Here is a 17235-nt window from a genome sequence, read left to right as displayed (position 1 = left end):
TATGGTGTGTAAATTATATCTTAAAACTTTATTTTATTTTGAGATGAAGTTTCACTCTTTTTGTCCAGGTTGGAGTGCAATGGTGTGATCTCGGCTCACTGCACCCTTCAAAAAGGATACAGTCTCTAGCAGATGAGTCAAAATCCCTCAAATCACAAGTAACTGAAACCAAAATGATCTTCAAGATATTTCAAATGAATGAAGAATGACTGAAGATAGCAATAAAAGATGCTTTGAATGAAAATTCTCAACTTCAGGAGAACCAGAAACAGCTTTTGCAAGAACCTGGAGAATGGAAAGAACAGGTGAGTGAACTTAATAAACATAAAATAACATTTGAAGACTCCAAAGTACACACAGAACAAGTTCTAAATGATAAGGAAAATCACATCAACACTCTGACTGAACACTTGCTAAAGATAAACAATTGGGCTGCTATGCTTGGAGAAGATGTAACGGATGATGGTAACTTGGAATTAGAAGTGGACAGTGAATCAGAAAATGGTGCTTACTTAGATAATACTCCAAAAGGAGCTTTTAAGAAACTCATTCATGTTGCTAAGTTACCAATATGCTTCTTTAAAAACCTTAGAAGGAGAAAGAAACCAAATTAATATTCAGTTATCTGAAGTTGATGAAACAAAGGAAGAGCTCACAGAGCATATTAAAAATCTTCAGACTGAACAAGCATCTTTGCAGTCAGGAAACACACATTTTGAAATGAGAATCAGAAGCTTCAACAGAAACTTAAAGTAATGACTGAACTATATCAAGAAAATGAAATGAAGCACCACAGGAAATAACAGTAGAGGAAAAGTACTGGTTAGAGAAAGAAGAGAAACTTTCTAAAGTAGTTGAAAAGATCAGCCATGCCAGTGAAGAGCTGGAGACCTATAGAAAGTGAGCCAAAGATCTTGAAGAAGAATTGGAGAGAACTGTTCATTATGATCAAGGACGGATTATTCCCTATGAGAAAAAAGCACATCATAATTGGTTGGCAGCTCGGATTGCTGAAAGAAACCTCAATGATTTAAGGAAAGAAAATGCTCACAACAGACAAAAATTAACTAAAACAGAGTTTAAATTTGAACTTTTAGAAAAGGACCATTATGCACTTGATGTTCCAAATACTGCATTTGGCAGAGAGCACTCCCCACATGGTCCCTCACCACTGAGTCTTCATTTGAAATGAGAGCGTCCACTCAGACTCTCACCTTCGCTTCCTGGGGAAGGAGGAAGAGGCTCAAGAGGCCCAAGGAATCCTCTAGACCATCGATCACCAATGAAAGAGAAGAATCAAGCTGTGCTATGTTAACCGATCCTCACAGGGCTCCTTCTGACACTGTGTTCCTGTCACCTCCGTTGGAACAGGACCATAGGATGATGTTTTCTCCATGAGGACAATCATATCCTGATTCAGCTCTTCCTCCATAAAGGCAAGACAGATTATATTCTAATTCTTGTAGACTGTCTGAACCAGCAGAAATCAGAAGTTATAATATGATTTCTTTGGATAAAATGGACAGATCAATGCCTTCAGAAGTGGAATCCAGTAGAAATGATACCAAAGATGATCTTGGTAATTTAAATGTGCCTGATACATTTTTCCCTGCTGAAAATGAAGCAACTGGCCCTGGCTTTGTTCCTTCACCTCTTGCTCCAATCAGAGGTCCATTGTTTCCAGAGGATACAAGGGGCCCATTCATGAGAAGAGGACCTCCTTTTCCCCCAACTCCTCCAGGAACCATGTTTGGAGCTTCTCGAGATTACTTTACACCAAGGGATTTCCCTGATCCACTACATGCTCCATTTGCAATGAGAAATGTCTATCCACCGAGGAGTTTTCCTCCTTACCTTCCCCCAAGACCTAGATTTTTCCCCTGACCCCCATATTCTGAAGGTAGAGGAGTTAATTCTGCCTTCAAATGAGCCTGCTACTGAACATCCAGAACCACAGCAAGAAACCTGACAATATTTTTGCTGCTCTCTTCAAAAGTAATTTTGACTGATCTCATTTTCAGTTTAAGTAACTGCTGTTACTTAAGTGATTATATTTTTGCTCAAATTGAAGCTTAATGGAATTATAATTCTCAGGATATTATTTTGTAAATAAAGATGATTTAAATATGAAAAAAATACTCATAAATATCACTTTAATAGTTACATCAGGGAGGGTGCAATGGATCATGCTTATAATCCCAGCACTTTGGGAGGGCAAACTGGGAGGATCTCTTGAGCTCAGGAGTTCAATACCAGCCTGGGCAACATAGTCAGACTATGTCTCTACACAAAATTTTAAAAATTAGCCAGGTGTGTTGGTGTGCCTGTAGTCCCAGCTACTCAGAAGGCTGAGACGAGAGGGTGCTTGATCCCAGGAGTTTGAAGTTACAGTGAGCTATTATGTGTCACTGCACTCTAGCGTGGGGAACAGAGTGAGACTCTGTTTCTTAAAAAAAAAAAAAAAAGTGACATCATATCCAATTTTATACATAAACCACAATTTACTTAATTGTGATATATTACTCTTCCCTTACTACTGAGTATTTAGGTTATTTCCAATGCCAACATTTATTTTCAACTAACAACCCAAATTTTGAAAGCTTTCAACCAGATTCCTACTGAAAATTCTCTTTACTAGTTTTCAATATGACAACAGAAATCCAAGCTATAATTAATTTTTCCATATGAGATATGTTGTACTATTTCACAACTGCAAAGAAAAATTTGAAACCACAAAAACCAAACGTGTAGGCTCACCACAGAGTAAATGATCTTACAATCTACAAGTTACCTCTTGGCCCCTCTTATAGCTCAGTGCATTCATGGCAGCCCCTCAACACTATCTAGCCACCTCTCTGTGGGAGACATGGAGTGTCACCAAAACACAACAGACGTCAACAGAACCCTAGCTTTTCTAGGAAGGCTCCCCTGAACCCCAGAGAGGGTTGATGAGCCTCCTTAGTTCTCCTGCAGACCCTTGGTTTCCTTCCGTCGTAACCCTCTCACTTTTGGCAATAGTCTGTTTAGGAGTTGGTCTTCCAGACCCTCTCACACTCTGTGTCTGTATCTTCATCTGGACCTGACACAAGATTGGCACTCAGGAGATATTTATAGAACAATATAACATTAATGTTTTTTGAGCATCTACCATGGGCTAGACCCTGTTTTATGTATTTATATATATATAAATTCAGTTAAGTCTTACAGCAATCCTATGAGGTAGATACTGTTCCTTTTCTCATTTCACAGTTAGGGATATTAAAGTACAAATAAGTTAAGTTACTTGCCCGAATATAGATAAGTAGTTCATAGCAGAGCCAGGATTTGAATCTAGCAGGCTGGCATTAGAGCACAGGTGCTTAATAGCTACTTTAAGAAAAATTGCTAATGGATTTGTGAAATATTGATAATGAAGCCTACTCAGAGGATTTTACAGGGATATAGAGAGCACTCATGAAGATAAGTGCCATTAGGATAGAAATCATATGTCACCCCTATATGCCTAGCACATAGCTTGCTACAGATCACATCAGCAATTAATACACAGTGAATGTGTGCTATAGAAAGGCAAGGATAAGAAAAGGCACAAGAGAATACAAATTTTTAAAATGTTATTACATTTATTATTTACTTTCTCTGTTCAATATAACTAGTAATGCATGTTCCTTATGGAAAATTTTAAAAATACAGATGAGAAAAAATAATTTTATTATGAAGTATATAATATACTAAAATAATATATATAACTTATATAAAGTATTCGGAAAAATAATGAAGTGAATGTTGACCTAGCCATCACCCAGTTTAAGAGATGGGACCTTAGCCAATTCCTTGAACCCCTGTGTAGCCTTCTTCAATCTCATCACTTTCCTCTCTCCATAAACAACCATCCTCCTGAATTTTGTTTTTATCATTCCTTTACTTTTCTATATATATTAATTATATGAATGTATCCCTGGACATATGTTTTGCCTGTTTTTGAGCTTAATATAAGTAGACTCGCATGAAATGTATTATTTGGAGACTTGCTCTTTTTTTCATCAAAATACTATACTTTTAAGATTCGTCTATGTTGTTTCATAAGGCTTTTGTTTATTTATTTTAACTCTTATTTTTACCTTTTTAGAGATGAGGTCCCCCTCTGTCCTCCAGGCTAGAATGCAGTGGCCCATCATAGCTCACTGTTACCTTGAATTCCTGGGCTCAAGGGATTCTTCACCTCAGTCTCCTGAGTAGCTAGGATTACAGGCGCACCACCATGCCTCAGTAGTTTTTATTTCTTTATTTTATTTTTTGTAGAGACAGGGTCTGGCTATGTTGCCCAGGGTGATCTCAAACTTCTGGCATCAAGTAATCCACCTTGCCCTTCAGGGTGTTGGGATTACAAGTGTGAACCACTATGCCTGGTCAAGTTTTACTCTTGTATAGCCTTCTTTTGTATGACAATACCACAAGGTATTTACCAATTCTCCTAAGATGAATATGAAGCTGTTTTTCACTTTTGCTATTATAACCACTGCTATCCTGACGTTTATTTTTACATACCTTCTGCCACACGTACAAGCATATTACCTATGAATGAAAGTTTGCACATTTTCAAATTTAGTAGAAAATGCCAAAGGTTGTACCAATTTACATTTTCACAATTAAATTATATTTCACACTAAAAAATATAGTTATACAAAAAATCTAATCCACAATGAAAAAAATATACAAAGAATCACCTGAGGCACAGTGGCTGATGCCTGTAATCTCTGTGCTTTGGGAAGCCAAGGTGGGACGATTGCTTGAGGTCAGGAGTACAGAATCAGCCTGGGCAACATAGTGAAACCCTGTCTCTACAAAACAATTAAAAGCCAGTCAGGTGTGGTGACACAGCCCTATAGTTCCAGCTACTTGAGAAACTGAGGTGGGAGGACGTCTGGAGACTGGGAGTTCAAGGCTGCAATGAGCCATGATCATACCACTGCACTCAAGCCTGGGCAACAGAGCAAGAGCAAGAGTCTGTCTCTTAAAAAAAAAAAAGAAAGAGAGAGAGAGAAAGAAAAAGGAATAAAGAATCACCTGGAATTTCATTACTTAGTAAACACTGATAATATTTTGGTGTATAACTAGCCAGATATTTTTCATACATATACATGTTTTATTAAAATAGTTATAAAATACAAATCATTTTGGAGCTTTCTGTTTTTACTTAAAATGTGTGATAAGCATTGAAAAATAAATGTTTTATGAACCTGCTGATGCTTATGCTTCAAGAAACATTATCAGACTAATCATCACTCCCAATTCCAGACATTGAGACTCTACTCTGATGCCATCCTGATGACCCAAGAAGGCATTAGACCCCAGCTGGACCCCAAGCCCCGTTCTCCAGGCAGCGTTAGTGCTGGAGCCTGGTTTTTTCATAAGGCCTGATTCTCTCATAAGACTTATTTTCTAAACTCAGAAGAAACTTGGATTATAGAGAACAAAAGTCTATTTCAAGCTCCTTGAGAGAGCTAGACTTCCTGGGCCCCTCATCTCCCAGGATTTCCCCTTGCAACCCTCTTCTGTACCTTGGCCGCAGACCACCTGCTGCCGTGTCTCCTGCCAGTGCCCCATGTTCTCTCCCGTTTACTCCTGATTGGAGTCTCCTCTAATTACATTACATCTTTCAGAACTTTCCATGGGAATCTGCAAAATGAATTGAACATCTACTATCAAGCAAGATTTAGTGTTGGGAAGACAGGGCAAAACAGCGTAGCTCCCAGTTTTGACCTGGTAATGAATGAAATATGACAAAACACACACAAAACAGCTTAGTAAATTCACTTTCCAATGAATATTTAAGGAACCCCAGTTGTGTGTCAGGCACTCTTCTAGGCAATAGAAGGGGAAAAACAGACAAATCTCAAAGGTCAAAATGGGGTTTTTTTGAGAAAGAGCCTTGCTCTATTGCCCAGGCTGGAGTACAATGGTGCAATCTGGCTCACTGCAATCTCTACCTCTTAGGCTCAAGTGATTCTTCTGCCTCAGCCTCCCAAGTAGTTGGAATTATAGGCGTGCATCACCATGCCCTGCTAAGTTTTTATTTTTAATAGAGACAGTGCTTCACCATGCTGGCCAGGCTGGTCTGGAACTCCTGACTTCAGGTGATCCACCCACCTCGGCCTGCCAAAGTGCTAGGATTACAGGCATGAGCCACTACGCCCAGCCCAGGATTACCTTTTAAAATCTTTCTAGCAATGCTGTGAATTAAGAACTAGTTTTAGCTGTTATTTACAGATGATGAAACTGACAAAGTGAGGTTAGATATTTCACCCAACAGCAGCCAGATCATAAGCAGCTGAGCCTAGGCTGGAACCCAGGCAGTCTGGTGTCAGAGGCCATGTTCTTATTTGCTGTACTACGCTGGCCATGTGAACTTGGAAGAAGGGGCTATGCTGGACAGAGAGAACTGGAGGTCTCTTTAGAGGCCAGCACTGTGTTTGGTTTCAGTTTGCATCTAAAGTGTAGGCAATGAGGCTTAAGAGGTCTGCAGGGACAATGCCATCAAGGGCCTACAGGGTTTTAAGCAAGAGCTTGATGTGGGTTACATATGCCGATGGGAGGACAGATTGAATTGGGAAAGACTAAAGACATGGGGTCTGCAGAACAGACTATTGCAGTGACAGGGCAAGTAGCAATAATGATGGAGAGGAAAGGACAAATTCACAGATGTTTAGAGGGTAGAATCAACAGGATTTGGAGAGAGATTGTGTGGAAGGGTTGAAGGAGAAGGAAGACGTAGGTTTCCAGCCATTCCTAGCTGCTGGGCAAGCCAGAAAATTAACCTGGCTGCAGTAGGTTGTTCAGGGTGGTTGGTGAGAGCAGAAGATAGAGAAAGCATTTCTGGGCCAGAAGCAGACTGCAAGGACTTGAAAGGGCAAGAGAAAAACAGGCAGAATGAGATGTTCAGAGTGGCTGAGTTGTGTGCAGAGATGAGGAAGGAGTGAAGACAAATATCAGTGACTGAAGATGGAAAGGCTGGGGCTCAATATGCTGTGATAACGTGTTTGGGGTTTATCTTAGTGTTCAGGAAAGGGAATAACATGTTTAAATCCATGTGTTAGAGGAAGTAAATTTGGACTTGGGGATTTTTTTGTAGTAGGGCAGGGTAAAGAGGAGGGGGGAGATCAGGATAACCAATTAGAAGGCTGTGGCAAATTATCCTGGCAAAGGATGGAACAGTCAGATTAAACTGCAACATAGGTCCTGGACAGTCCTTGCACTAGCTTTCCCAGAGAGAACTTCCGGGCTCCTTGCTTGGTGGCGAAGAGCTGAGGTTTACCAAGTCAGCTCCTGAGCCCAAAATACCGGAACCACACCCTGGGAGGTAAGTCATCACACAAACCAGCAGAGTCAACAGCCTTTTTCCACCTAGAAAGTTGTTACAAAATAAATTTCACGAAGAGGAGTAGTAATTGAATAGCTCTAATGTGATTATCTTATTTCGAGTAAAGTTATGGAAACATCAACAATAAAAAACGTACCCTAAAGATACTGGCCTTGTGAACAGGAATTCCTTCCTTTCAACATTGCCTGTAAGCCAAGCTCTCTCTTTTCTTTAACTTGTAATTTCTATCTGACATACGTGGTGCCTGATTTTCTTGTATCTACCCTAACGCCCTTACCGTCTGGAGGCTGATCCAGAACTCTATCTCTAGCCCAGGTCAGTCTCCACAGCTTCGGCTCTTCAATCAGAATCATGTTTTGCTGCAGGTGACAGAAAACCAGTTCCAGTGCCTTAACCAAAGAAGGGTTTATTTTTCTCAGGCAGTAGACAGCCCAGGGCCCTGAAACAGCTCCACAGTACCAGAGTCCTCCTCTCTGCTCTGCCCACCCTTAGGGCATGGTCTTCATGCTCATGGTCACAAGATGGCTGCTTCTTGTCCGAGAAACTCAACTCTGTTTAGGCAGGACAAAGGAAGAAGGGCAACGGTAAAAAGCAAATGCCAGCCAGGATCAGTAAAACAATAGCCAGGCCAGGCACAGTGGCTCACACCTGTAATCCCAGTAGTTTGGGATGCTGAGGCGGGAGGATCACTTGAGCCCAGGAGTTCAAGACCAGCTTGGATAACACAGTGAGACCCTGTCTCATCTCTGAAGGAAGAAAGAAAGAGAGAGAGAGAGAGAGAGAGAGAGAGAGAGAGAGAGAGAAAAGGAAGGAAGGAAGCGAGGGAGGGAGGGAGGGAGGGAGGGAGAAGGAAACAGCCTCTTCAGAACCTACACCTATTAATATTCACTTAGAGCTCTTTGGTCAGAACAGGGGTCTCATGACCAACCATAGATAGTCTGGGAAGACTGGCAAGAGAGTCTAGGCAAGCGGATGTTTTAGCTGGGCACAACACTGTCCAACAAAATTGGCTTCTGTTAGGAAAAAAGTAGGGGGACAGTATATTCAGCAAGCAACTGACAGGATCTCCCATAGACCAGCATTTCCAACTATCTACTGGACAGCTCGCCTTGGATACTTCTTTTTCTTTTTCTTTTTTTTTTTTTTTTTAGATGGAGTTTCACTCTGTTGCCCAGGCTGGAGTGCAATGGTGCAAACTCAGCTCACTGCAACCTCCACCTGCCGAGTTCAAACAATTCTCCTGCCTCAGCCTCCTGAGTAGCTGGGGTTACAGGTACCTGCTATCATGCCCTGCTAATTTTTCTAGAGACAGGGTTTTCTTCCTTCCCTCCTTCTCCCCTCCCTTCCTTCCTTCCTTCCTTCCTTCCTTCCTTCCTTCCTTCCTTCCTTCCTTCCTTCCTTCCTTCNTTCCTTCCTTCCTTCTTCCTTTCTCTCTCTTTCTTTCTCTTTCTTTCTTTCTTTCTCTCTCTCTCTTTCTTTCTTTCTTTCCCTTTCCTTTATTGACAGTCTTGCTCTGTCACCCAGGCTGGAGTGCAGTGGTGCAATCTCGGCTCATTGCAACTTCCACCTCCCAGGTTCAAGCAATTCTCCTGCCTCAGCCTCCTGATTAGCTGGGATTACAGGTGCCTGCCACCATGTCCAGCTAATTTTTTGTATTTTTAGTAGAGATGGGGTTTCACCATGTTGGCCAGACTGGTCATGAACTCCTTACTTCAGGTGACCCACCCACCTCAGCCTTCCCAAGTGCTGGAATTACAGGTGTGAGCCACTAGGCCTGGCCAAGAGATGGGGCTTCATCATGTTGGCCAGGCTGGTCACGAACTCCTGACCTCAGGTGATCCGCCCACCTCGACCTCCCCAAGTGCTAAGATTACAGGTGTGAGCCACCATGCCCTGCCAGATATTTCCTAAGGATCTCAGATTTGCTATGTTTTAAAGTTATCCCATTTTTCCTCCACACTGGCTTCTCTTCCACTGTTTTTTGTTTGCTTGTTTGTTTTGTTTGTTTGTTTTTACAATAGTGAAATTCACAACCATTGACCCAGTTGTTAAAGAATGAGCCTTGGCTGGGTGCAATGGCACATTCCTGTAACCCCAGCACTGTGGTAGTCTGAGGAGAGTAGATCTCTTGAGCCCAGGAATTCCATGCCAGCCTGGGCAATATGGTGAAACTCCCATCTCTACAAAAAATTTAAAAAATCAGTCAGGTGTGGTGGCATGCACCTGTAGTCCCAGCTACTCAGGAGGCTGAGGTGGGAGAATCATTTGAGCCCAGGAGGATGAGGCTGTAGAGAACTGTGGGCGACAGAGCAAGACCCAGACAAAAAAAAAAAAAAAAAAGGAAGAAAGAAAGAAAGAAAGAAAGAAAGAAAGAAAGAAAGAAAGAAAGAAAGAAAGAAAGAAAAGAAAAAGAAGGAAGCGACACTTCCCTATCTCCATGCAGCCTTATCCAGTGATCAGACCCTGTGGATTCTTCTATCTGTCCATTTTCCTCTCTCCCCCACTACCATTGTCTCTGTCCAAGTTGTGATTGTCTCTGATAGCCCTGAGGAAAGTCTTGCCCTCCTTCAGCCCCACAACTGTTTATTCTTCACACTGTGGCTGACAGAGGGCTCTGTCAATGTCCTCCTCCAAACAACAAAATAACTTTCAGTGATTTTCCACAACCTGTGGGATAAAGTCCAGACTCCCTGATATGATCAGCAAGGCTCTAGTTCCTGCCCACTTCTTAAGCCTTGCCACATTCCTAAAATACTTTCTGTTCCCTAAAAGAGCCCCTTCTCTCACTCCTGGACTTTTGTGAACATTTTCCCTTCAGCTTGAATCTCCCCTTCCCTTTCTGCCACTTTGGCTAACTGTTTTTTAATCTTTCAAGTCTCAGCTCAAACCAGACTTTCTCCAGACTCTTCCTGATCGTAACATCACTCTGCATTGTAATCATCTGTCTGCTTGTCTTCCCCACCAGCAAGATCTGAGGCTCTCAAACTTAAGAGAGTAACACAACCGCTGCTTGTTGTGTTCCAGCTGAGACCTAAAGAATCAGAATCTTGGCCAAGCACGGTGGCTTATGCCTGTAATCCCAGCACTTCGGGAGGCCGAGGCAGGTGGATCACTTGAGGTCAGGAGTTCAAGACCAACCTGACCAACATGGTGAAAACCTGTCTCTATTAAATACAAAAAATTAGCTGGGTACGGTGGTGCATGCCTGTAATCCCAGCTACCTGGGAGGCTGAGGCAGGAGAATTGCTTGAACCCAGGAACTGAAGGTTGCAGTGAGCCAAGATTGCACCATTGTACTCCAGCCTGGTCAACAAGAATGAAAACTCTATCTCAAAAAAAAAAAAAAAAAAAAATCAGAATCTCTGAGGGCCCAGGTCTGCAAGCTTGGGTCATTGTGAGGTAGGACTCACATCTTGAGAAACTGAGGCAGACTCCAGGCAGTCTCAGGGCAAGGAAAGTGTCTAGGCTCTCAGTGTGTCCCCAGTGCCTAACACAGTGAGCCATCTGTGTAACTCAAAATCCATTCTCCTTCCACTACCTCTCCACAAAAACTACAAAAAAAGTGTAGGATAAAGTCCAAACTCCCTTACATGAGTTACCCAGTTCCTGCCCACCTCTCAGGCCTTGTTGCTGCATATGTGAATGAGGTAGAGTGACATCATTCACTTAAAAGAATGATTACTAGTGATAGGGTAGGCAGACTTTGATGTCAGATAGGTAAAGCAATCAATCAATCGATCTTTGGTGATTCTCCGTTGCCCATGGGATCAAATCCAAACACCCTGACAGATCTCAGATCTGAAGCCAGCAATATCTCTTATTATTTCTGTGACTTTGAGTTATTTTCTTATACTGTATATGCCTTGGCTCCCTCACCTGAAACCTAAGCTAATACTTACCTCAATCTCATAACGGTGCTATTAGAAGTAAATGAGACAATGAATTTAAAGCACTTAGGGCAATGTCTTGGAACATAGCAAAAATTCAATGCAAATTGACCATTTACTACTGCAACTACCACCACCACTACTACTGCTATTTATGAAGTGCTGGTTTAATTCCAGCCCAGAATTTAAAATTTTTGTTTTTATTTTTTTTAGAGACAGATTATCTCTACATTGCCAAGACAAAACCTGAACTCTTGGGCTCAAGCAATCCTCTCTCCTCAGCCCTAAGTTGACTTGGGCTACAGGTGTGTACCACTGCACCTGCTAGCCATGCATTTGAGTAAGCATATATATATTGAGATGGAGTTTAACTCTTGTTGCTCAGGCTGCAGTGCAATGGCATGATGTTGGCTCACTGCAACCTCCCTTTCCTAGGCTGCAGTGATTCTACCACCTTAGCCTCTCAAGTAGGGACTACAGGCACACACCACCATACCTGGCTAATTTTTGTATTTTTTGTAGAGAGGGAGTTTTGCTATGTTGCCCAGGCTGGTCTCAAACTCACAGGCTCATGCAATCTGCCTGCCTGGGCCTCCCCAAGTGCTGGGATTACAGGTGTGAGCTACCATACCTGATAAGTAAGCATTTTTATATGCATTATTTTATTTAATTTTCCCAGTCACTTAGCAAGACTAATATCACTATCCTCATTTTATAGATAAGAAAATTGGACAAATTGAACAATTTGTCCTTCCAATGGACTCAACTGAAAAACTTGTCTCTGGATATTTGCAATAAAACATACTAAAACCCTAAGTCAAAACATGACACTAGTTAAAAGGAAATTGTTCTGATACATACAGCAAAAGGCATTATTTACGAATTGATTGTGCCACATAAATTTGCCTATGTATGAATCCATCATATAAAGACACACTCCTCTCATGATCTTGCACTTTGCTTTACAATTTGTTCCAATGGACTTCGATGTTTTGGGTACGCGCACTAACAGGTGACACAAAACACAAGTTGGGACCATTATGAGTAACTTGAGTGTGTTGGAAGCCAAGGAGGTGCTGAATATTATTATATGAAGCTTATGAATTGAAGTGAATGGCAGAACCAGGACAAGCTACACATTGCAAAACAGGCAGCAAAGTTTGGGCCAAACATGGCCAAGAATTTTCAAATAACCCATAACTAGTTAATAGGTATATCTACAATATCACAGACCCACATTTTCCTCTCCAGAGCATAGCCCTGATGCAACTTGATTTTGTGGCTAAAAGAGAACCCACTGATTTGCAAGTAATGACCCAAAAACTAAGTGTATGCAGTTCAAAGTAATGCTTGCATACTCGGAGACAGAAATTGTAGCTATTGACCATAGTATGTGTGTATGTGTTACTGGTGTAGCATGTCCAGGTTCTTGGTGTTTTGAACAAAGAATTGGACAAACACACAAAGAAAGGAAAGAATGAAGAATGGGTAAGCAAGCACCAACCAGCTCTGTATCTGTGTGCATTCTGTCGTATATATGTATATATGTGAGTATATACTCATGCTGTTGGATGTGTATTGATTCAGAATTGTTTTTTCCTGCTGTCAATTTGAACATTTTATCATACCCAGGGACCCTCTTTAATTCTGGTAATGCTCTATCCTTAAAACCTCTTTTGTCTAACATTAAAATAGCTATTATACCAGCATTCTTTTGTTTGATATTTGCCAGGTATAACTCTCTTTACTCTTACTTTCACCCCTTTTTTGTATTATTTTATCTTAGATTTATATTCAGCAAACAGCAGATAGCTGGTTTTAAAGACTCATTTGAGGAAGATGGTATTTTCCAAAGATGGCTGCACCAGCCTATGCCAGTCCCAGGGTGACACTGATCCTCCTCCTTTGAGCAGTAGAGTCTATTTTCACTGCCCTTTGATCTGGGAGAGCCTGTGGAAGTGACACTCTATGAGGCTAAGTCAACAAAAGCAATACGTTCTTACAACACACACTTTTGGAGCCTGGGGCTGGCATGCTGGAGACACCAAGGAGAAGGAACACAGAACGAGGAAGAAGTTTGAGGAACCCTGGCTACTAGAGTCTTAGTGCAGGCAGGAGAAATGCAAATGAGGAAGCCTTTAGGACGCTCCATTCCCAGCTACTGCCTGACTGCAAAACGAGTAGGAGACAGGGTCAAAGAGAAGCGGAGGCTGAGAGTGGGAGAAGGGAGAGTGAGCAGCAGGGAGGAAAGAGTGAGGGGCGAGAGAAGACGAGACCAAAAGACATGAGAAGAATGAAGTTATTAGAATATGAGCATTCCAGAATATATTTATGAACATGTTATTCATGAATATATTTAGGAAAAGGAAACATCACTGATAAAGTCTTATTCAGGAATAACAATATATTCTTCAAGAATATATGTACATTAGAATAATACATTCTGGAATATAAACAATTCTTCTGGATATATTCTTTTCTGGCCCCTGCCTTTCCCCTTCTGTCCCTAAGGCTTTCCTGCTCTCTGCCCCTCCCTAGCAAATTCCCCTCTCTCTCTGTCCCTCGGTCTTCTCCCTTTTGATGACTGTGTGTCCTCTTGGGCCTCCAGCCTCCCTCTCTCCCCGGATGGGGCCAGTGTCTGCTGGTACTGACTCCCCGCTCCTCGCAGGGGGTCCCTCCTGTCTACTCCAGATCTCTCCAGTTGCAGCAGCTGGGAACCGAGCACAGTCTGAGCCCAGTGAGTGTTCTTCAAAATACTATCCTGAAGATAAAGTAAAGGCCGGTCAACTAAAGGCAGCTAGAAATCTTAAAAAGTTGTTAAAGCCATCCCATCTGATGAAAATCTCCATTTACTTCTTTTAAATAGCTTTAAAAAAAAAAGTAAATTTGGAGAATTGCTCTTCGGGACTTAGCCATCCCGTGACTTACTCATTCAGGGCAGTGTCTTTGAACACAGTGGCCTGCTTCCCCAGACGGGGCGCTTCTCCAGGGCAGGAATCTAGTCTAGTTTATCCCTTTGTCCCCAGTGCCAAGCACAAAGGAGCCATCAACAAAGCTTTTTTAAAGGGAGGAACAGACACATTGAATTTGCACATTTGAAGTCAAGGCCAGAACTTACTTCCTGCTACCCGGATGGTAACAAAGATGCGTTTTGCCCTGTGCTGGGCTGCCAGCAGCCTGACTAACCTATTCATTGATCTAACAATTTGGGGGTTGTACGGATTTTCCCGAGGACTTTGTCACTGAGAACCACTCAATGGAAGCCAGAGCACTGGAGCCTCAGAACAGCAGAAGCTGAAGTATCTTTTTGCTATTGATCAGTAGGATCCTGGACTCTAAAATAAGATGTGAGACACCCTGTCAGCCTGGGGTGGGACCTTGGCAGCTGTCCCACTCTGGTTCCCACTTGACCTCCTCCGTCCCTCTCCCCTGCATACAATGTGATTCATTTAGGGTTCTCTGTGTGAGGACTCAATGATGACAGTCAGGGTAGCCCCTGACCTCAGGGCTGCCAGGTTAGGAAATGAGGTAGGTTTGAACACGTTCATGTCCATGTGGGGTGATGGCTGCAATCATAGCAACCTGACATTCAAGCACTGCCTACAGGGAGTGTCTGGAGCATAGAGAATGCCCAATAACCTTTGTCAGGTGAAGGTATGGTTAGCGTGGGTTGCTCTTCCTGCAGTCAGCCATCTCCTTCACAGAGCAAGTTTTCATCAGAACCAGGTTGGGAGGCATGGACAGCTGTTTGTCAGATGACATGGGCAGGAAGTGGAGGTGGAGGTGGCATTTGAAGAAGAGGGGGCAGTAGGTTCCTAGACAGAGAGATCTGAAACACCGTAGGGCTACTGTGGCATTACAGGTAGCTCAGGAGGAATCCAAGGAGGTGTCTCAGGGGAGATGGGGAAGAGGAAAGCAAAAGATCAGGGTGTAGAGGGAGGCAGCTGAGGCTTTTCCTTGCGGCAATGGGGAATCATGACAGGTTGTCAGCAGAAGAAAGACATGATTGGATTTTCATTTTTGAAAAATCATTCTGGTCATCTGTGTGGGGCTTAGATGGAAAGAGGGGAGACTGTTAAGAGGGTATTGTCACAGTCCAAGTGAAAGCTAATGTGGCCTGGCTTAAGGGGGACAGAAGACTTATTCAAGATGCCTTTACAAATTAGAACAGACAAGACGAAGTGACTGATGTGTCTCTCAAATCTGTATTATATTCCTGCTATATTCAAGAAAACATGAGCGAGATGAGAGGTTCCGAGATGGAGGAGACATGTCCCTCTGTACGATGGGGATAGGCATTCTCCTCCTCCGTACAGATAGAAGAGACATGTCCGTACAGTGGGGCCATGCGTTTGTGATTGTATTTACAGAGTGTCCACTCGGTCATGCACACAGGTAAACACAAAGTTCACAGCAGCAAGTGTGCAGGAAGCAGGACTGCGAAGTGCTGTGAAAACTTAGATGTAGGAAGGACCTTGGAATGTGGAGTGTATGATGCTCATGGGAGGCTGCTCCAGGCAGGGGAATACTGTGAGCAGAGGCAGAATGATGTCAAAGCCTACGGAACTGTGGCTTGTGGGGGGTGTGGGGCAGAGGGTTAGAGGGGGCAGAGAGAGAGGACATAGCAAGGACAGCCAGGGGTGGACTGTAGTGAGCCTCAAACACCAGCCTAAAGAGCAGCGGTGAGGAGGGCCAGTCATAGGGGTTGCAAAGGCTTCTGAGCAAGACAGAGGTATGGTCTGAGCTGTGTTTTACAAAGACAAATCTCATACTATGCTCAGTATCGCTGGAGGGGGACAAGCCCTTCCCTGAAGGGAACCACCAGTAGGTGGCCATTGGCATAGCTTCCATAGGAGATGATGCTCTGGGGGACATTTCTGGCAGAAAGAATGAAACCGAAGGGACAGATATGTGAAATATTGCAAAGGCAGCCTCAAGACTCTGCACATGTTTGTTGTTTGTTCATTGGGCTCTGTGCCTGGTACTGAGGGTGTGGGCAGATTCAGGCACCATTAACAAGATCCTGTGCCTGGCAAGCTCACAGGCCAGTGGGGAGAAGAGAGAAAGGAAGTAACATTTGCTGCCTAAGGATTAGGTCTGGGTACTATGCCAGCAGCTTGGCATGCATTATCTCATTTAATCTTAAAGCTACAGTCTCTGGAGGGTAAAGTGATTAGTGCAAGGTCATACTAATTATGGGAACCCTCCAAAGATGGCGTTTTGCCTCCTGTACCAGGAGTCTCCATGGAAGCCATTCAGGTCTTTCTCACTTTCACTCTTTCACTGCATATGTAGACATCGCCCACCTGCTTCCATCCCATCAGTGACTCTTCCTTGCTTTCTAAATTCCATGCCATGCCTCCATGTGATCCCACTTCCCTCTTATCTGACACGTTTACTGCCACTTCCCATGTCCTTAATCTTTGCCAGCCACACTGGCCCCCTTTCTGTCCCTCAAATAGTCAAGCTTGTTCCTGCCTCAGGGTCTTTGGCACCTGCTGTTCCTGAAGCTTAGGAAGCACTTTTCCTGTATCTTTGCATGGCAAGGTCCTTCTCAATCTTTTCATCTCTGCTCAAATTTCATCTTCTCATAGAGGCCATTTCTGACTACCTTAGCTTACACAGACCCCTCAATCACACCGGAGTACTTCTAGCTTGTATTTCTCCTAGAACTTATAATAAACTGAAATCATCCTATTTAGTTGTTTATATCTTTACTGTCTCTAAAGTTAAAAGATCAGGCCGGGCGCGGTGGCTCAAGCCTGTAATCCCAGCAATTTGGGAGGCCGAGGCGGGTGGATCACGAGGTCAAGAGATCGAGACCATCCTGGTCAACATGGTGAAACCCCGTCGCTACTAAAAATACAAAAAATTAGCTGGGCATGGTGGTGCATGCCTGTAATCCCAGCTACTCAGGAGGCTGAGGCAGGAGAATTGCCTGAACCCAGGAGGCGGAGGTTGCAGTGAGTC

At 43.0% G+C, this 17235-nt stretch overlaps 1 pseudogene; it reads left to right on the top strand.

Moving 5' to 3' along the window:
- The first annotated feature begins 101 nt into the window (after positions 1–101).
- LOC108307475 lies at positions 102–1896 on the top strand (annotated as a pseudogene).
- Positions 1897–17235: the final 15339 nt, after the last annotated feature.

The sequence above is a fragment of the Cebus imitator genome, unplaced genomic scaffold (assembly GCF_001604975.1).
Source record: "Cebus imitator isolate Cc_AM_T3 unplaced genomic scaffold, Cebus_imitator-1.0 Scaffold79, whole genome shotgun sequence".
Lineage (NCBI taxonomy): Eukaryota > Metazoa > Chordata > Mammalia > Primates > Cebidae > Cebus > Cebus imitator.
The sequence above is the reverse complement of the archived record's forward strand: the minus strand, read 5'-3'. Positions and strand labels throughout refer to the sequence as shown.